Source organism: Bombina bombina, unplaced genomic scaffold, assembly GCF_027579735.1.
Source record: "Bombina bombina isolate aBomBom1 unplaced genomic scaffold, aBomBom1.pri scaffold_664, whole genome shotgun sequence".
In the NCBI taxonomy this organism is placed as follows: domain Eukaryota; kingdom Metazoa; phylum Chordata; class Amphibia; order Anura; family Bombinatoridae; genus Bombina; species Bombina bombina.
The window spans coordinates 10387-32894 of NW_026510708.1; the positions used below are offsets into that span (position 1 = coordinate 10387).

Genomic DNA, 22508 nt, shown 5'->3' on the forward strand with positions numbered 1-22508 from the left:
CTGCTATACCCATCACAATATATTTACTTAATGGCATCACGGAGGAGAACAGAACATGAGCATGCCGCGTATACAAACATAAACAGAATACGAGCGCGCCACGTATACAAACTAACAGAACACGAGCGTGCCGCGTATACAAACAGAACACGAGCGTACTGCATATACAATCAAACAGAACACGAGCGTGCCGCATATACAAACATAAACAGAACAAAAGCGTGCCGCGTATACAAACAGAACATGAGCGTGCTGCGTATACAAACATAAACAGAACATGAGCGTGCAGTGTATACAAACAGAACGTGCTGCGTATATAAACATAAACAGAACGTGAGCGTGCTGCGTATATAAACATAAACAGAACGTGATCATGCCGTGTATACAAACAGAATGTGAGCGTGCCGCGTATACAAACATGCACATAACGTGAGCATGCTGCGTATTACAAAATTAACATCGATAAAATGTAGAAATAGCTTCATGAACACATGAAAAAAACAAACCTACAACACATTTATACAGATTTCTTTTGAGTGCTTGAACAATGTTCCTAAGATATTTACATTGCGCAATAGTGGCATTTTGCTTACCTTGGAAGAAAATGAAGTGCTTGTGGCCACCGTAGAGCCACAATATATCTACTTAATGGCATCACGGCGGAGAGAGAAGAACCTACATGAAAGGGATGTCATGTGTAGTGACATCGCAGATATTGTCAACTTTACTGCGCAGAATAAGAAATCTGTTCCGCAATGTCGGAAAAGGATTTCAAACATCAAAAGGAAGGTTTTAAGGAAGAAAAAATAGTTAGGCAAATTTTAAAAACTAAAAGATAAGAACATAATTGGAAAAATTAGACTACCAAAATGTTATGCTTACCTGATAAATTATTTTCTTTCCTGGCATAGAGAGTCCACGAATCCATTGTAATTACTAGTGGGAATTCAACTCCTGGCCACCAGAAGGAGGCAAAGAACACTCCAGCAAAGCTTTAAGTATCCCTCCTACTTCCCATAATCCCCCATTCATTCAGCTGAGGGAATACGGAAAGAGAAGAGGACACAAGGGTATAGAGGTGTCTGAAGTTTAGAAACAAATGACAAACAAAAATAAAAAGCCGTCTTTAATTTAGATAAGGGCGGGTTGTGGACTCTCCCTGCCAGGAAAGAAAATAATTTATCAGGTAAGCATAAATTTAGTTTTCTTTCCAATGGCATGGAGAGTCCACAAATCCATTCTAATTACTTAATTACTAATGGGAACCAATAGCCAAGCTAGAGGACACAGAATGGAAAGGGAGTGAGAAAAAGACAGGCAGACCTAAACTTAGGGCACCACTGCTTGAAGAACCTTTTTCCCAAAGGAAACCACAGCTAAAACAAAAACATTGAATTTGTCAAATTTAGAGAAAGTATGCAACGAGAACCAAGTGGCCGCCTTTCAAATTTGCTCCACAGAAGCCTCATTTTTAAAGGCACAGGAAGAAGAAACAGCCCTCTCAGGAGGATGCTGTCCAGCTATCTCAAAAGTCAACCGAACAGATGTTCTTTCTGAGAAGAAGGATTAGGACAGAATGAAGGAACGACAATTTCCTGATTGATATTGCAGTCCGAAACCACCTTAAAAAGAAATCCCAATTTGGTAGGAAGGACCGCTTTATCTGCATGGAAAATAAAATAAGGGGATCACACTCTAGAGCAAAAAGCTCAGACTCTCTGAGCAGAAGAAATAGCTAGTAAAAACAAGACTTTCCAAGACAACAGCTTAATATCAACTGAATACATAGGCTCAAACAGAGCTTGCTGCAGAACCCAAAGAACAAGATTAAGGCTGCAAGGAGGAGCAACATGTTTAAACACAGGCCTGATTCTGACCAGGGCCTGAACAAAGGACTGAACATCTGGTAAGTCGGCCAAACGCTTATGTAACAGAACAGAAAGGGCAGAAATCTGACCTTTCAGGGAACTGACTGACAAACCCTTCTCCAGACCTTCCTGGTGAAAAGACAGAATACGGGTGAATCTCACTTTACGTCAAGGAAAACCCCTAGATTCGCACAGTAAAGGTATTTGCGCCAAACCTTATGGTATATCTGGCTTACGAGCCTGGATCAAGGTGTCAATAACCTTTTCAGAAAAACCTTGTCTAGACAAGACTAGGCATTCAATCTCCATGCAGTCAGATCCAGAGAATCTAGATTTGGATGAAGAAAATCCTTTCCACGGGGGAGAGGACAACATCTTCACCAGGTCCGCAAACCAAATTCTGCAAGGCCAAGCTGGAGCAATTAGAATCACCAAAGCCTGCTCCTGTTTGATACAGGCTATCACCCGAGGAAGATAGACCGAAATTCCACGGAATCGCTAGAGCGTCCACCAGAACTGCTTGCGGATCCCTGGATCGGGATCCACATCTGGTAAACTTGGTGTTTAGACAAGACGCCATCAAGTCCAACTCCGGAACCCCCCAACTGAGGGTTATCATTGAGAATACTTCTGGATAAAGCTCTCACTCCCCTGGGTGAAACGTCTGCCTGCTCAGGTAATCTGCATGCTTCATAACATTTTGGATATATTCCAGCCTATCAGGAGGAGGTCAAGAACCCTCACAGAGCTTTAGCCCCTCCCACCTCCTCTCCCTCTCCAGTTTAGATATAGTCGAGAAGAGGAGACAGAAAAAAAAAGGTACGAAAGATAGAAAGCAGGGTTACGTGGTGTAATTGAGAACTGCCACACATATACAAAAATAGTGTGGGGGCTATGAACTCTCATCTGCTCGAAGGAAATACATTTATCTTAGCTGATGAGAGTCCATAGCTTCCTAACTTGTGAGATACAATACCCAAGCTGACGGGTGGGACAAGAAGTAGGGAGTTCCTATTTTCCAGACAATGCGGCCTGAAGGACTTTCCTGCCAAAAACTGCATCAGAAGAAGCATAAATGAAAATGATAGAATTTGGAAAAGTTTGAAGGGAAAACAAGTTGCCTCCTTGCAAATCTGTTCCAAGGAGGTATCATCCTTAAAAAACCAAGAAAGTAGATACTTATCTTGTGGAGTGAGCTGTTACTATCTGCTGTGGTGGATTTACTGTAACAGAGTAAACCCTACAAATAATCTGCTTGAGCCAGGGTGCCAGGGCCACCACCGTAGCTTTCTGATCCTTCCTAGGACCAGAGTAGTGGACAAAAACCCCCATCAAAAAATTGGTAGTTTGTCTGTCTTTAGTAGCCTGAATATAGAACTTTAAAGCTCTGACAATATCTAGGTTGTGAAATAATCTTTCCTTTTGGATTAGAAGGCTTTGGTCACAAAGAACAACTATTTCCTGATTAATAATTTAGATACCACCTTTGGAAGAAAATCATATTTGTTACACAGGAAGAAAAAATAACCTATAGGTTTTTTCCATTAACTCTGAATGACTAAAAAGACTGCTGTCAGTGCAAGAACATATGAGCAAACCATTGTTTTGAGTAAATTACTGCATCTGAAAAAAGAAAATTTATGCTTACCTGATAAATGTATTTCTTTTTTGACATGATGAGTCCACGGATCATCTTAATTACTGTTGGGAATATCACTCCTGCCCAGCAGGAGGAAGCAAAGAGCACCACAACAAAGCTGTTAAATATCTCCTCCCTTCCCTCCCACCCCAGTCATTCGACCGAAGTAAAGGAGAGAAAGGAAAAAACAAGGTGCAGATGTGTCTGAAGTTTATAATAACCAACAACCTGTCTTTTCAAAAACAGGGCGGGCCGTGAACTCATTGTGTCAAAAAAGAAATAAATGTATCAGGTAAGCGTAACGTTTCTTTTCTTTTTAATGACACGATCATCCTAATTACTGTTGGAATTCAATACCCAAACTAGAGTACACAGATGATAAGGGAGGGCCAAGACAGGAAACCTAAACCGAAGGCACCACTGCTTGACAAACCTTTCCCAAAAGAGGCCTCAGCCGAGGCAAGAGAGTCAAATTAAAAATCTGAAAAAGTGTGAAGAGAGGTCCAGATTGCGGACTTGCAAATCTGCTCCATAAGGCTTCAAATTGAATGTCCATGAAGTGGGAACAACCCTCATAGATAAAGCCCTAACTCTCTCAGGAGACTGCTGACCAACAATCTCATAAGCAAAGCAAATGATACTCTTCAGCCATAAAGTAAAATAAGTAGCCTTAGCCTTCTGTCTCTTTTCGTTAAACAGGAGACTGATAAACCTTTACAAAAAATCATAGTGCACGTACCACGTCCAGATTGTGTAGAAGCCGTTCCTCATAAAAGGAAGGATTAGGATACAAGAAAAGAACCACAATCTCCTGATTAGTGTTCCCATCTGAACCACTTTAGGGAGAAACCCTAAATTAGAACGAAAATCCACCTTATCCGAATGAACATAAGGAAAGGAGACTCATACTGTAAAGCAGAAAGCTCTGACACTCTACAAGCAGAGAAAATATATAAGGAATGCAGTGGCTCAAACGGAGCCCTCTGAAGAACCTTAAGAACTAAATCAAGACTCCAAGGCGATGTAACTGATTTGAACACAGGCCTGATCCTGGCCAAGGCCTGAACAAATGAATGTACGTCTGGGATGTCCGCCAGACGAACATGTAACAAAAAGACAAGTGTCAAAAGATATATGGATTTTGCGCTAGTGGGTATAGGCTCCTTTCACTATTAGAAGCTTCCTCTATGCTTCTCAGGGGAAATTGGAAGAAGAGTGGTTTATAGGAAAGGGTGCCCTAAATAGAGCGAATACCTTATGGAGATTTTTTTAAAATATGAAAAATATGTAAATATAAAAAATATATATAAAAATGTAAATAGAAATCTATTCTATTAGGCTCCTGTGTGAACCAGGTGTTAGGGATGATTTTAGATTACATGGTTGGCCAACCTATCAGATTCATCTGTACATAAGAATCTTAAACTCACATGTTTCAAAAAAACTTTTTAGTTTTTACTAAAATAAAATAAATTTTTATTCTGTACAAAATATTATCTGGTGTCATAGAATAGATTTCTATTTACATTTTTTATATATATTTTTTATATTTACATATTTTTCATATTTAAACAAAATCTCCATAAGGTATTAGCTCTGTTTAGAGCGTCCTTTCCAACAAAATAGACAAGGCAGCTATTTCTTGGAGAAAATTCTAGGAATCCGAACCCTACTCCTTTTAAGAGTATACCTTGGATTCACACTAGTATAAATATTTACGCAATGTCATATGGGTAAAATTTTCCTAGACACAGGCTTACGAGCCTGATTCATGGTCTCAATGACCAATTCCTAATCCACGCTTGGATAAAATAAAGCTTCCATCTTCCAGTAGTCAGCTTCAGAGAAACTATTTTTGGATAAAAGAAGGGTCCTTGAAGTAGAAGGTCCTTCCTCCACTGAGACTCCCTGGTGGAAGATGTGACATGTCCACCAGGACTGCATACCAATCCTGCGGGCCACGCTGGTGAAATGAGGATCACCGACGCCCTCTCCTGCTTAGTTCGAGCCAAGACTCCAGGAGAAAAATCAAACGGAGGAATTAAATATGCAAGATTGAAATTCCAAGGTAAAGCCAAAGCGTCTATTAGAACAGCCTGAGGGATCTTTGACCTCAACCCGTACCTCAGAAGCTTGACATTCTGTCGAGAAGCCATGAGATTCAATTGCAACTGACCCCACTGAGAATCAGGCTGGAAAAACACTCCCGGCTTGAGTTCCGACTCCCCTGGGTAAAAAGTCTGCCTACTTACGAAGACCGCCTCTCAGAAATCCCTTCTGGGATGTGGGTCGTCGACAGACAGTAATTGTGGATCTCAGCCCACTGAACTATCTTGGCTACTTTTTGTCATGGCCAAGAAAACTCTGAGTCCCCGATGGATGAAGTAAGATCTAACTTAAACCTGATAAAACTTGCCGAAGCTAACTGAGGCCAGTCTAGGAGAGGATTGAAGATTACTCTCATTTTCAAAATGTTTATGGGAAGAACAGACTCCACCCTAGTCCATGTTCCCTGCTCTTAGAGGGCCCCAAACAGTTCCCCAACCCAAAAGGCTGGCATCTGTTGTCACATTCACCCAGAAGAACTGCGAAAGCAGGTTCCCTGGCAGCAAAGATCCTGAGACAACCACCAAAGTATTCTTAACTGCTGAGAACTGAGGTGGAAACGGGCAACTGGAAGGAAGTCCATTACCGCTACCATCAGCCCAATTACCTCCATGCACTGAGCCACTGATGGGACTGAAGTGCTAGGCAAGAATTGAAAATCCTTGAATTCCTGACTACTGTCAGTACTGTCAGCTTCATTGATAAGGAGACTAATATAGTTCTCCAAGAAAACTTCCCTTGTAGTTGGAACTAAGGAACTCTTTTCCAAATTAACCTTCCATCCGGGAGACCGCAGGAAAAATCATGCGTAATCCTGCTTGTTGAAAGGAAGGCGCCTGAACCAGAATGTCGTACAGAGAAGGTGCCACTGCAATGCTCCGCAAACGGAGCACCACCAGCAGTGATCCCAGAACCCTTGAGAAAATTCTGAGAACTGTGGCGAGGCCGGAAAGAGTCACGAGTTGGAATGTTTGTCTGGAAAGGCAAACCTTAGAAATTTGAGATAGTCCTTGTGGATGGGAACATGCAAGTATGCATCCTTCAAATCCCCCGTGGTCATAATTGACCCTCTTAGACCAAAGGAAGAATGGAACAATAGTTTCCATCTTGAAATACAGCACTCTGAGAACCCTGTGTGGATTCTAAAATAGGTCTGAAGGTTCCCTCCTTCTGGAGAACCACAAACAGATAGGAATAGCATCCCAGACCTCATTCCTGCATTGGACCAGGAACTATCACTCCCAGGTCGGAGAAGATCTGTACACAGTGTAAGAGCGCCTCTCTTTTTGTCTGGTCTGCCGATAATCTTGAAAGCAGAAATCTGCCCCTGGGAGGAAAGTCTTGAACTCTAATTTGTATCCCTGTGACACAATGTACACCACCCTGGGTTCATGAATCACAAACCCAAGCCTGATCGAAAAAGGAAAACCTGCCCTTCAACGGATAGGGTGCACGCCCTTCATGCTGTCTTTGATTCAACAGCAGGCTTCTTGGACTATTTTCCCCTATTCTAAGACTGATTGGGTCTCAAGGAAGGCTTAGACTGGAAGGATTTCCCTAGAAATCTCGAAAGGAACGAAATTATCTCCGACGTCCTTTTCACTTATTTCTCTTATCCTGTAGTTGAAACATCCGTAGACCAAGATTTTAATCATAATGCTCTGCGGGCCAATATGGCAAAGCCTGAATCATAGATCCCAACTTAATAATCCTCTGTATTAAAGGAGTTTACTAACTTAAGGGCCTTTATCCTATCCCTTTGAGAGGGGTGTCTGTCCAATAGAAACAGACAACGCATCAAACCAGTACGCCGCCGCACTGGTGACAGTAGCCATACCAACCGCAGGTTGTCAATGTAAACCCTCTTACTTCTATCCATAGGGTCCTTCTCCTGCATAGGGTCCTAAAGGAACTACTATCCTCTATGGAATAGTATCTCCCTTGGCTAGCGTGGAAATTTTCATCCACCCTGGGTATCGTCTGCCAAGACTCCTTGATAGAGTCTGCTATAGGAAACATCCTTTTAAATATAGGGGAGGAGAAAAAGAAATACCCGGCTTCTCCTATTCCTTAGCAAATATCTCTATAGCCCTATCTGGTACAGGAAATACTTCCACCACGTCACAATATTAGTATAACTTACTGGACTCTCTAGGTTAGACTATGCCGGTAGTGTCGAAGTCGCCCAGGGTAGCTAAAACCTCCTCAAGTAACAATTGGAAAGCTAAATGGAGAGCTAAAACTGAAAGAAAACAAACTCAGGATCAGATAAAGGTATTACCCCATCTGAGTCTCAGAATTTCTCCTCAGATACTACCGAAGTATCTTCCTCTTTCAGGTTACAGGGAAGAAACATTCGGAATAGCTACTACTGAATCAATCACACTATTCACTGATTGAAAATATGTCCTCTTGCACATTTCCCTACAGCGTGGGAAAAACAGATAATGCATTAAATGCAAGGTAACTCCAGGTGGAGTGTGAGAGGAAGCGTAGGGCACTGCATGTGGGCTATAAATTTTTGGGACACTTTAGGAGAAATTTGTGGCATATCTTGACCATTGTCGATAGACTCCTAAACAGCATGCGCCTTAGAAGGAGTAGGTTCAGAAAAAGTCTATTTTTTAAAATTAAAGTTCTCTCAATAAATGAGGAACAGAAAAGGATTGGTAGTACCACATTGGCATCAAAGCCTAAAAACAAGAGACACCTAGCAGGGCCTCTTGGTCCATCCTGAGTGAGTGAGGGGGAGTTAAACAAATAAACAGCTTACATTTTTTAATAAAAATTAACACATAAAAAAAACGTTACTGTCTAAATTTTAAAACGTAACTTTTTATTTTTGTGTGCAGAAAAAAGCTAAATTAGTACGCAATTACTGCAGAATCAATCTACACCTCATCTTAACCTTGCTGAGGTGACCTATTTACATTCCAAACTTTATTTTCAAAACGTAACTTAAAATCAAAAAACGTTACCGTCTTCATTTTTGGTCATAAAAAGGTCCGGAATGCAGCTATAGCGCTGTCTGGTCCCACATATGTGTAAACACTAAGGACTGTGGTTGTAACTAAAGAGAGACTCTTCCTTCCGTTTCCGAAATCGGAATTGATGAAGAAGAGTGCGCAGCCCAAATTGGCGCACACATAGCTCCGTCTATCGTGGGCGTTACAACAATCAATCTCCCGGTCGCCATTCTTATTGTTTTTACCTATAAGCCACCAGGAGCTAACTGAACCTTCTGTCAAGACTTGGGGCAAATTGGGCTACCGCTTGCTAGACGACAGCTTAGCCCATAAAAGTGACAAAAAACAATCACCTCATCCTTTTTCCTTCAGCCCTAATGATTTAAACACCCAGAGAGAAAAACCACTTAATCTAGTCTCCTCAGCCCCAGTGCTTGCTTACAACATGCTGTCACAGAAATCCCCTCCTTTTATATATATGAATTATGTCCCAGGTAAATAAAGTGCTCCACTTCCTCTGAGATCCTTTTCCCAGACCCAGAATAAAAAGTCAGCACTTACCTTTAAAATCTGCCCGACAGCAAGGCAGCTCACCAGGTTAGAGAGGTCCTCTCCCTCACATAGACCTGTGGAAAAAGGATAAAGCCTGAGTAATCTTACTTAGGCTATCAGGATTAGGGCAGCATAAATATATGGGAGGCACAGTGAGAATTATGTCCCACAAGTTCCCATTGCTCTAAAGCTACCACTGCTCTACTGAAGAGACGGATATGGACTACGGCTACACCCCAGGACAAAGTAGCACAATCTTGTACTATTTAAAAAATAAACTCTTGATTGAAGAATCTTTTACTAACACCTACTTTACCACCTCATTGCTCTTAACGTAGGCAAAGAGAATGGCTGGGGTGGGAGGGAAGGGAGGAGATATTTAACAGCTTTGCTGTGGTGCTCTTTGCCGCCTCCTGCTGGGCAGGAGTGATATTCCCAACAGTAATTAAGATGATCCGTGGACTCATCGAGTCATTAAAAAGAAATAAATTGATTGTGTAGAAATCAAAGGGTATCTACAAGTCAATAACAGTAAGTAGTGAGATTCCTAGATTTAAGTCTACTTCTTTTTACTCTGCTGCAGCTGTATAAAATTGGAGTATAATTACAGGGGAAACACTGGGTAGCCTCTAAAAACTAATATTGAATGTAAAACAGCATCATTATTTGTACATAAATCGGTTGTACATAAGGTATAAAAAGGTATATACCCAGGCATGTAAAAGTCACAAATTCAGTTGTAAGTTGATATGTTAGACTATGCAGAGTTACTTCTGTACATATATTACATTAGAATACCAAGTACCTTGTTGAAGATGTACTTGGGGTTTTAATATATGTGAGTCTATACAGGGTAGAGTATATAAAACATATATTGCTGATATAAACTGGTTACACTCACTTCTAGGCACATAATGTACACCTTTCTGTATAGAAAATATTATCATTGGATATGTAAAACCAAGTTATTGGCTCACTGCAGAACAATACTGTGCTGTTTTAGAGTTTATAGTAAGGCTGTGACCCCCAGCTATGTAGTACCTGAAAGGAGAGTAATATTGGATAGCTCCTGGGCTGTGTAGTGCATGAGTCGCTTACCTGGACTGAAACATCCCTCCACTGTGCCTTACCAGCACGCTGAGGCCTTTCTCCCTTGCAGGTTGATGATCCAGTAGAGAGCCCATCCAGTGCAAGTAACTATACTGCAGAGGATACTGCAGATATACTTGTAACCCCTCAGGGGGACGGGTCCCAGCGGCGCCTGAGTGCAGTTATGGCTGTAAGATTACCCACTAGAATTCTGGAAATCCTCATCCCTGTTTCACTCAGAGTCTTCTTAAATCTTCTTGGAGTGAAGTTGCCTAGGGGTACTGGGTCTCAAGTCAGGTCTGAGCCCACAAACCACATGAAAAAAAATAAACTCTTGATAGTAGAGCACCTCTGAAATCTATAACCTCTCTCCTCAGAGGCCAAGAATAAACTGGAGAGGGAGAGGAGGTGGGAGGGTCTAAAGCTCTGTGAGGGTTCTTGACCTCATCCCGATAGGCTGGAATATATCCAACATGTTATGTAGCTATGGACTCTCATCAGCTAAGAAGGAAATCCAGTTTCTGACATTTTGCAACAGATTAATATTTCTTCTGAGGACCCAGAACATCTCTTTCATGGGGGTTCTGTGTCCCCTCCCATCCCGCAAATATTGAAAAAAAATGTACACAATGAAGATGAGCGTTCAACAGGTAAGAACCTTTTTTAAAATGGCTATTGTCAAATTATGTATAAATCATTTGGCTTCAAAAAATGTGTAACATATATATATATCAGGAAGTGTAAACCCAGGCACGGCTTGTATCTTTATGCCATAACGTTTCAGCTCTAGCCTGAGCCTTTGTCACAAGGAGGCCAAATCATCATAAACATAAAGCACAAGCATAAGTGTGAACAATTGTCCAAAGCTAACCGGCATGTATTTAGTGTGTTGCAGTGTGGCGTGTGATGATATCATCATGCGCATGTGTAACCTTAGTAACATATGTAAATAATAAACAAAGCAACACATAGCCATCCTGTCAGCGCGACGACAGCTGCAAAGCGAAAGTTAAAAACATCCGAATAATTAAACATTAATATTAACAGTGTTTGGGGAGCGAACCAATATTAACCATAAATATTCTAAATTGTGACCATATATAAAAGCAATCTATCATTTAAGATATCACTTTGAGCACATAAGTGCTTAAAGACACTACCCAATATCCATTATATATTAGCGTTGCACCCTCACTCGACTCAAAACATTTTATCACAAGGAAAAGGTAGAAACCTCCACAGAGGAGGGGAATTCCCACAGTTTCATCTATAACAGCAGCCATAGTCCACCATGGTATTCAATCCCTTTGGTGTAACTGTATCCAAAGAGAAAATCCATCTGGCCTCTAAGCTCAGGAGTGACTGTGCCCTATCCCCCCACCCACATCAAAGGTGGTACATGATCAATAAGCATAGTGCTTAGTGAGGAGATGCGATGTCCTGCTTGTTGAAAATGCCGGGCCACAGGCTGTTCAGATCGGCCAAATTGTAGTGGTCTTGCCTACACAGTACAAGGAACAGAAGCAAATGGTCACATAAATGACATATTCAGATGTACACGTAAGTCTGTGTTTTATCTCAAATGTTCTGTTCACATGTGGATGATGGAATTTATGTCCTGTAATCGCTGTTACACGTCACACAACTAATAAAATTCTATTTCTAACTTATTATTATTTCTAACTTATTATGTGTCACTCATTTAAAAAACAACTATGCATGTGGTTATTATTAACCCTTTAAAAGAAAGTCAGAGCTGCAATGTATAATAAGGAGAAATATTATTTACAAACATCATACAAACATCATAAAACTCCCCGGGTATATATCTTGATGTTGGGGCACAACATGCAGTGGCTCTCCTGAAAAGGTGCAAAGGAGGTGCTGAGACCTGCATAGCAAGGGGGACATAAGTAGCCAAATAAACTTGTATTCACAAACTGGACTTGCATTACAGCTTATGCAACCTCTTGTCTAGCACTGTGTGCACTGGCCACCTAGAGTGCATTCAACTGCCACTTAATTTTGCTACAATCCCAAACCAGGCACAACCTGGGCAGCTACACTGCAGGAACTTTGCACAGGAGAGGGACACTGCAACTAGACTGGGGCATTTGGGGCACATTTGCATTGCACGTTTCCTATTGGAGTTTGCAGACTTTTTTGTTGCATACATTTTTTTTTTTTATAGCAGGATCTGCCTTATTTTTTAATTGCATGATGAATATAGTGTTGGAGTTCTTCGTGGTCACTTTTAAGGTCCTGTGGGCCTTTGTGTTGGCCGCAGTCAAGTGGCTGGTGCGCCCCAAAGAGAAGAGTGTGACCGGCAAGGTGTGCTTGATCACTGGGGCTGGCAGCGGATTGAGGCGACTCTTTGCCCTGGAGTTTGCTCGGCGTCGGGCTCAGCTGGTGCTGTGGGACATCAACAGCCAGAGTAATGAGGAGACAGCGGGCATGGTGAGGCAGATCTACCGGCAGCTGGAGGAGGACGCCTTGCGGCGGGCAGGCAATGCTACAGAGGAAGAGGTGCTGCCTTGCAACAATCTCCAGGTCTATACATATACCTGTGATATGGGTAAACGTGAGAGCGTCTACTCTACAGCTGAGAAGGTCCGAAAGGAGGAGGGAGATGTCTTTCTGCTGCACAATAATGCTTGAGTTGTTTCTGGACATCATCTCCAGGAATGCCCTGATGAGTTGATTGAGAGGACTATGATGGTCAATTGCCATGCTCATTTTTGGACCACAAAGGTATTTCTTCATAAGATGATGGAGATGAATAATGGTCACATTGTAACCGTTGCCAGCTCTCTGGGATTGTTCAGCACTGCAGGAGTAGAGGATTACTGTGCCAGCAAATTTGGTGCTGTGGGTTTCCATGAGTCTCTCAGCCATGAACTAAAAGCTGCTGACAAGGATGGAATTAAAACCACTTTAGTGTGCCCCTATCTGGTTGACACAGGAATGTTCCGTGGCTGCAGAATTAGGAAAGAAATTGAACCATTCCTCCCCCCCTTGAAACCAGATTACTGTGTGAAACAGGCAATCCTTACAGACCAGCTCATGATCTGTACACCACGTCTCATGTACATTGTGACCTGCATGAAAAGCATCCTCCCCTTTGAAGCTGTGGTCTGCATGTACCGGTGGGAGCTGACAAGTTCATGTACCCTTTTATTGCTCAGAGGAAACAGGCGACAACAACGAAGCAAAAAATGGAATTTAGCCTCCCACTTGTACTTGGCATAACTGTCTTTCGTTTTTGCTTAGGCTGACATTTTTAACATGGACACCAACAAACTTTAAAGACTTAAATTTAAAGACTTTAACTGGGAGAGGCACTTGTGCGACTAAATAGCGTATGCTTTGGTCTTGATTACAGAATCATCTCCTGATCTTGTGGACTGAATTTATATGTGGCTTTTTTTCTTCTTCTTTTTTTTCATGTACACACAAACATACACACTGTAAATGTTGTTTGCAGATTTCAAAATGTGACCAGTTAAAAAAACAAAGCTTAAATGTAGCAATCAACTTGTGTTTTTTTTTATAGTGCAACTGTATGGACACATAACCATTAGCAAGCTAACGCCTAGATTTAGAGTTCTGCGTTAGCCGTCCAAACCAGCGTTAGGGGGTCCTAACGCTGGTTTTGGCCGCCCGCTGGTATTTAGAGTCAGTCAGGAAAGGGTCTAACGCTCACTTTACAGCAGCGACTTTTCCATACCGCAGATCCCCTTACGTCAATTGCGTATCCTATCTTTTCAATGGGATCTTTCTAACGCCGGTATTTAGAGTCTTGGCTGAAGTGAGCGTTAGAACTAACGACAAAACTCCAGCCGCAGAAAAAAGCCAGGAGTTAAGAGCTTTCTGGGCTAACGCCGGTTCATAAAGCTCTTAACTACTGTGCTCTAAAGTACACTAACACCCATAAACTACCTATGTACCCATAAAAACCGAGGTCCCCCCCACATCGCCGCCACTCTAATAACATTTTTTAACCCCTAATCTGCCGACCGCACACAGCCGCAACCTACATTATCCCTATGTACCCCTAATCTGCTGCCCTAACATCGCCGACCCCTATATTATATTTATTAACCCCTAATCTGCCCCCCCCCACGTCGCCGCTACCTACCTACACTTATTAACCCCTAATCTGCCGACCGGACCTCACCGCTACTATAATAAATGTATTAACCCCTAAGGCTAAGTCTAACCCTAACCCTAACACCCCCCTAAATTAAATATAATTTTAATCTAACGAAATAAAATAAATCTTATTAAATAAATTATTCCTATTTAAAGCTAAATACTTACCTGTAAAATAAACCCTAATATAGCTACAATATAAATAATTATATTGTAGCTAATTTAGGATTTATATTTATTTTACAGGCAACTTTGTATTTATTTTAACCAGGTACAATAGCTATTAAATAGTTAATAACTATTTAATAACTACCTAGTTAAAATTAATTACAAAATTACCTGTAAAATAAATCTTAACCTAAGTTACAATTAAACCTAACACTACACTATCAATAAATTAATTAAATAAACTACCTACAATTACTTACAATTAAATCAACTAAACTAAATTACAAAAAAAAAAAACACTAAATTACAAAAAAAACAAAACACTAAATTACAAAAAATAAAAAAAATTACAAGAATTTTAAACTAAATACACCTACTCTAAGCCCCCCAAAAAAATAAAGCCCCCCAAAATAAAAAAATGCCCTACCCTATTCTAAAATAAAAAGTTTACAGCTCTTTTACATTACCAGCCCTTAAAAGGGCCTTTTGCGAGGCATGCCCCAAAGAATTCAGCTCTTTTGCCTGAAAAAAAAAACATACAATACCCCCCCCAACATTACAACCCACCACCCACATACCCCTAATCTAACCCAAACCCCCCTTAAAAAAACCTTACCTTATCTTCACAACGCCGGGTATCACCGATCCGTCCAGAAGAGGGTCCGAAGTCTTCCTCCTATCCGGCAAGAAGAGGTCCAGAAGAGGCTCCGAAGTCTTCCTCCTATCCGGCAAGAAGAGGACATCCGGACCGGCAAACATCTTCATCCAAGCGGCATCTTCTATCTTCATCCATCCGACGAGGAGCGGCTCCATCTTCAAGACCTCCGACGCGGAACATCCTCTTCTCCCGACGACTAGACGACGAATGAAGGTTCCTTTAAGGGACGTCATCCAAGATGGCGTTACTCAAATTCCGATTGGCTGATAGGATTCTATCAGCCAATAAGAATTAAGGTAGGAAAAATCTGATTGGCTGATCCAATCAGCCAATCAGATTGAGCTCGCATTCTATTGGCTGATCGGAACAGCCAATAGAATGCAAGCTCAATCTGATTGGCTGATTGGATCAGCCAATCCGATTAAACTTGAATCGGATTGGCTGATTCAATCAGCCAATCAGATTTTTCCTACCTTAATTCCGATTGGCTGATAGAATCCTATCAGCCAATCGGAATTCGAGGGACGCCATCTTGGATGACGTCCCTTAAAGGAACCTTCATTTGTCGTCTAGTCGTCGGGAGAAGAGGATGTTCCGCGCCGGAGGTCTTGAAGATGGAAGATGCCGCTTGGATGAAGATGTTTGCCGGTCCGGAAGTCCTCTTCTTGCTGGATAGGAGGAAGACTTCGGAGCCTCTTCTGGACCTCTTCTTGCCGGATAGGAGGAAGACTTCAGACCCTCTTCTGGACGGATCGGTGATACCCGGCGTGGTGAAGATAAGGTAGGGAGATCTTCAGGGGCTTAGTGTTAGGTTTTTTAAGGGGGGTTTGGGTTAGATTAGGGGTATGTGGGTGGTGGGTTGTAATGTTGGGGGGGGTATTGTATGTTTTTTTTTCAGGCAAAAGAGCTGAACTTCTTGGGGCATGCCCCGCAAAAGGCCCTTTTAAGGGCTGGTAAGGTAAAAGAGCTGTAAACTTTATTTTAGAATAGGGTAGGGCATTTTTTTTTATTTTGGGGGGCTTTGTTATTTTTTTAGGGGGCTTAGAGTAGGTGTAATTAGTTTAAAATTCTTGTAATCTTTTTATTTTTTGTAATTTAGTTTAGTTGATTTAATTGTAGGTAATTGTAGGCAGTTAATTTAATTAATTTATTGATAGTGTAGTGTTAGGTTTAATTGTAACTTAGGTTAGGATTTATTTTACAGGCAACTTTGTATTTATTTTAACCAGGTACAATAGCTATTAAATAGTTAATAACTATTTAATAACTACCTAGTTAAAATAATTACAAAATTACCTGTAAAATAAATCCTAACCTAAGTTACAATTAAACCTAACACTACACTATCAATAAATTAATTAAATTATCCTAAAATAGCTACAATGTAATTATTTATATTGTAGCTATATTAGGGTTTATTTTACAGGTAAGTATTTAGCTTTAAATAGGAATCATTTATTTAATAAGATTTATTTTATTTCGTTAGATTAAAATTATATTTAACTTAGGGGGGTGTTACGGTTAGACTTTGCTTTAGTGGTTAATACATTTATTATAGTAGCGGTGAGGTCCGGTCGGCAGATTAGGGGTTAATAAGTGTAGGTAGGTAGCGGCAACGTTTGGGACGGCAGATTAGGGGTTAATAAATATAATATAGGTGTCGGCGATGTTAGGGGCAGCAGATTAGGGGTACATAGGGATAATGTAGGTTGCTGCGGTGTCCGGAGCGGCAGATTAGGGGTTAAAAGTATAATGCAGGGGTCAGCGATGGCGGGGGCGGCAGATTAGGGGTTAATAAGTGTAAGGTTAGGGGTGTTTAGACTCGGGGTACATGTTAGGGTGTTAGGTGCAGACTTAGGAAGTGTTTCCCCATAGGAAACAATGGGGCTGCGTTAGGAGCTGAACGCTGCTTTTTTGCAGGTGTTAGGTTTTTTTTCAGCTCAAACTGCCCCATTGTTTCCTATGGGGAAATCGTGCACGAGCACGTTTTTGAAGCTGGCCGCGTCCGTAAGCAACGCTGGTATTGAGAGTTGCAGTGGCGGTAAATATGCCTGTCCGCTCCCTTTTTGGAGCCTAACGCAGCCCTTCAGAGAACTCTCAATACCAGCATTGTTTAAATGGTGCGGGGGGGAAAAAACCACGCGTAGCTAACGCACCCCTTCTAACGCAAAACTCTAAATCTAGGTGTAAGTTCTTTAGATGCACTGTTACACTAAACTAGTTTGTATTTTAAAAGGAACAAAAAAATAAAATAGAATTATTTAAGATGTTTGAATGGAAGTCAACTAATCGACAACAGAACTAGAAGCATTAGTCGGCTTTTGTGTGTTTTTTTTGAGAATACGTAAATCTCCACGGCTGGTAATTTGCGATAGGCTTTCCCCATACAATAACATAATTTATGTAAGAACTTACCTGATAAATTCATTTCTTTCATATTAGCAAGAGTCCATGAGCTAGTGACGTATGGGATATACATTCCTACCAGGAGGGGCAAAGTTTCCCAAACCTTAAAATGCCTATAAATACACCCCTCACCACACCCACAAATCAGTTTAACGAATAGCCAAGAAGTGGGGTGATAAGAAAAAAGTGCGAAAGCATAAAAAATAAGGAATTGGAATAATTGTGCTTTATACAAAAAAATCATAACCACCACAAAAAAGGGTGGGCCTCATGGACTCTTGCTAATATGAAAGAAATTAATTTATCAGGTAAGTTCTTACATAAATTATGTTTTCTTTCATGTAATTAGCAAGAGTCCATGAGCTAGTGACGTATGGGATAATGACTACCCAAGATGTGGATCTTTCCACGCAAGAGTCACTAGAGAGGGAGGGATAAAATAAAGACAGCCAATTCCTGCTGAAAATAATCCACACCCAAAATAAAGTTTAATGAAAACATAAGCAGAAGCTTCAAACTGAAACCACTGCCTGAAGTACTTTTCTACCAAAAACTGCTTCAGAAGAAGAAAACACATCAAAAATGGTAGAATTTAGTAAAAGTATGCAAAGAGGACCAAGTTGCTGCTTTGCAAATCTGATCAACCGAAGCTTCATTCCTAAACGCCCAGGAAGTAGAAACTGACCTAGTAGAATGAGCTGTAATCCTTCGAGGCGGAGTTTTACCCGACTCGACATAGGCATGATGAAATAAAGATTTCAACCAAGATGCCAAAGAAATGGCAGAAGCTTTCTGGCCTTTTCTAGAACCGGAAAAGATGACAAATAGACTAGAAGTCTTTCGGAAAGACTTAGTAGTTTCAACATAATAATACAAAGCTCTAACAGCATCCAAAGAATGCAATGATTTCTCCTTAGAATTCATAGGATTAGGACATAATGAAGGAACCACAATTTCTCTACTAATGTTGTTAGAATTCACAACCTTAGGTAAAAAATTCAAAAGAAGTTTGCAGCACCGCCTTATCCTGATGAAAAATCAGAAAAGGAGACTCACAAGAAAGAGCAGATAATTCAGAGACTCTTCTGGCAGAAGAGATGGCCAAAAGAAACAAAACTTTCCAAGAAAGTAATTTAATGACCAAAGAATACATGGGTTCAAAAGGAGGAGCTTGAAGAGCCCCCAGAACCAAATTCAAACTCCAAGGAGGAGAAATTGACTTAATGACAGGTTTTATACGAACCAAAGCTTGTACAAAACAATGAATATCAGGAAGATTAGCAATCTTTCTGTGAAAAAGAACAGAAAGAGCAGAGATTTGTCCATTCAAGGAACTTGCGGACAAACCTTTATCTAAACCATCCTGAAGAAACTGTAAAATTCTCGGTATTCAAAAAGAATGCCAAGAAAAATGATGAGAAAGACACTAAGAAATATAAGTCTTCCAGACTCTATAATATATCTCTCTAGATACAGATTTACGAGCCTGTCACATAGTATCAATCACAGAGTCAGAGAAACCTCTTTGACCAAGGATCAAGCGTTCAAACTCCATACCTTAAAATTTAAGGATTTGAGATCCTGATGGAAGAAAGGACCTTGCGACAGAAAGTCTGGTCTTAACGGAAGAGTCCACAGCTGGCAAGAGGCCATCCGGACAAGATCCGCATACCAAAACCTGTGAGGCCATGCTGGAGCTACCAGCAGGACAAACGAGCATTCCTTTAGAATCTTGGAGAATACTCTTGGAAGAAGAACTAGAGGCGGAAAGATATAGGCAGGATGATACTTCCAAGGAAGTGATAATGCATCCACTGCCTCCACCCGAGGATCCCGGGATCTGGACAGATACCAGGGAAGTCTCTTGTTTAGATGAGAAGCCATCAGATCTATTTCTGGGAGTTCCCACATTTGAACAATCTGAAGAAATACCTCTGGGTGAAGAGACCATTCGCCCGGATGCAAACGTTTGGCGACTGAGATAATCCGCTTCCCAATTGTCTATACCTGGGATATGAACCGCAGAGATTAGACAGGAGCTGGATTCCGCCCCAAACCAAAATTCGAGATACTTCTTTCATAGCCAGAGGACTGTGAGTCCCTCCTTGATGATTGATGTATGCCACAGTTGTGACATTGTCTATCTGAAAACAAATGAACAACTCTCTCTTCAGAAGAGGCCAAGACTGAAGAGCTCTGAAAATTGCACGGAGTTCCAAAATATTGATCGGTAATCTCACCTCCTGAGATTCCCAAACCCCTTGTGCCGTCAGAGACCCCCACACAGCTCCCCAACCTGTAAGACTTGCATCTGTTGAGATTATAGTCCAGGTCGGAAGAACAAAGAAGCCCCCTGAACTAAACGATGGTGATCTGTCCACCACGTCAGAGAGTGTCGTATAAACGGTTTAAAGATATTAATTGAGATATCTTTGTGTAATCCCTGCACCATTGGTTCAGCATACAGAGCTGAAGAGGTCGCATGTGAAAACGAGCAAAGGAGATCGCATCCGATGCGGCAGTCCTAAGACCTAAAATTTCCATGCATAAGGCTACCAAAGGGAATGATTGTGACTGAAGGTTTTGACAAGCTGATATAAATGTTAAACTTCTCTTGTCTGACAAGGACAGAGTCATAGACACTGAATCTATCTGGAAACCTAAAAAGTTTACCTTTGTCTGAGGAATCAATTAACTTTTTGGTAAATTGATCCTCCAACCATGATCTTGAAGAAACAACACAAGTCGATTCGTATGAGATTCTGCGAAAATGTGAAGACTGAGCAAGTACCAAGATATCGTCCAAATAAGGAAATACCAAAACCCTGTTCTCTGATTACAGACAGAAGGGCACCGAGAACCTTTGAAAAAATTCTTGGAGCTGATGCTAGGCCAAACGGTAGAGCCACAAAACTGGTAATGCTTGTCTAAAAAGAGAATCTCAGAAACTAAAAGTGATCTGGATGAATCGGAATATGCAGATATGCATCCTGTAAATCTATTGTAGACATATAATGCCCTTGCTAAACAAAAGGCAGGATAGTCCTACAGTTACCATCTTGAATGTTGGTATCCTTACATAACGATTCAATATTGATAGATCCGGAACTGGTCTGAAGGAATTGACCTTCTTTGGTACAATGAAGAGATAGAATAAAACCCCAGCCCCTGTTCCAGAACTGGAACTGGCATAATTACTCCAGCCAACTCTAGATCTGAAACACATTTCAGAAATGCTGAGCCTTTGCTGGGTTTACTGGGACACGGGAAAGAAAAAAAAAAATCTCTTTGCAGGAGGCCTTAACTTGAAGCCAATTCTGTACCTTTCTGAAACAATGTTCTGAAACCAGAGATTGTGAACGGAATTGATCCAAATTTCTTTGAAGAAAACGTAATCTGCCCCATACCAGCTGAGCTAGAATGAGGGCCGCACCTTCATGGGTACTTAGGAGCTGGCTTTAGGATTCTATAAGGCTTGGATATATTCCAAACTGGAAATGGTTTCCAAACTGATACCGCTCCTGAGGATGAAGGATCAGGCTTTTGTTCCTTGTTGTGAGGAAAGGAACGAAAACGATTATTAGACCTAAATTTACCTTAGATTTTTTATCCTTTGGTAAAAAAGTTCCCTTCCCTCCAGTAACAGTTGAGATAATAGAATCCAACTGAGAACCGAATAATTTATTACCCTGGAAAGAAAGGGAAAGCAAAGTTGACTTAGAAGACATATCAGCATTCCAAGTTTTAAGACATAAAGCTCTTCTAGCTAAAATAGCTAGAGACATATACCTGACATCAACTCTAATGATATCAAAAGATGGTATCACAAATAAAATTATTAGCATGTTATAGAATAATAATAATGCTATAAAATTATGATCTGTTACTTGTTGCGCTAAAGCTTCTAACCAAAAAGTTGAAGCTGCAGCAACATCCGCTAAAAATATAGCAGGAGTAGAGACAGCCCCATTAACCTTAGGGATTTTGTCCCAAAACTCTAATCTGTCAGATGGCACAGGATATAATTGCTTAAAACGTTTTAGAAGGAGTAAATGAATTACCCAAATTATTCCATTCCCTGGAAATTACTTCAGAAATAGCATCAGGGAGAGAAAACACTTCTGGAATAACTACAGGAGATTTAAAAACCTTATTTAAACGTTTAGATTTAGTATCAAGAGGACCAGAATCCTCTATTTCTAATGCAATTAATACTTCTTTAAGTAAAGAACGAATAAATTCCATCTTGAACAAATACAAAGATTTATCAGCATCAACCTCTGAGACAGAAACCTCTGAACCAGAAGAACCATTATCAGTATCAGAATGATGATGTTCATTTAAAAATTCATCTGAAAAAAGAGAAGTTTTAAAAGACTTTTATGTATACTAGAAGGAGAAATAACAGACATAGCCTTCTTAATGGATTTAAAAATAAAATCTCTTATGTTATCAGGAACACTCTGAAAATTAGATGTTGACGGAACAGCAACAGGTAATGTAACAGTAATAAAGGAAATTGTATCTGCATTAATAAGTTTGTCATGACATGCAATACAAACAACAGCTGGAGAAACAGATACCAAAAGTTTATAGCAGATACACTTAGCTTGGTAGCTCCAGCATCGGGCAGCGATTTTCCTGAAGTATCTTCTGACTCAGTTGCAACGTGGAACATCTTGCAATATGTAATAGAAAAAACAACATATAAAGCAAAATTGATCAAATTCCTTAAATGACAGTTTCAGGAATGGGAAAAAAATGCCAGTGAACAAGCTTCTAGCAACCAGAAGCAATAAATAATGAGACTTAAATAATGTTAGAGTATTAGAGGCTGCAGTGTAATGGAGGTGATGATATGGCAGCTTTCCATTTATGGACTCTTGAGATTTTAAGCGCTGCTT

General features: G+C 40.7%; 1 pseudogene; it reads left to right on the plus strand.

The window, feature by feature from the left end:
• Window positions 1-12440: 12440 nt before the first annotated feature.
• On the plus strand, window positions 12441-13446 carry LOC128643330 (retinol dehydrogenase 10-like; annotated as a pseudogene).
• Window positions 13447-22508: the final 9062 nt, after the last annotated feature.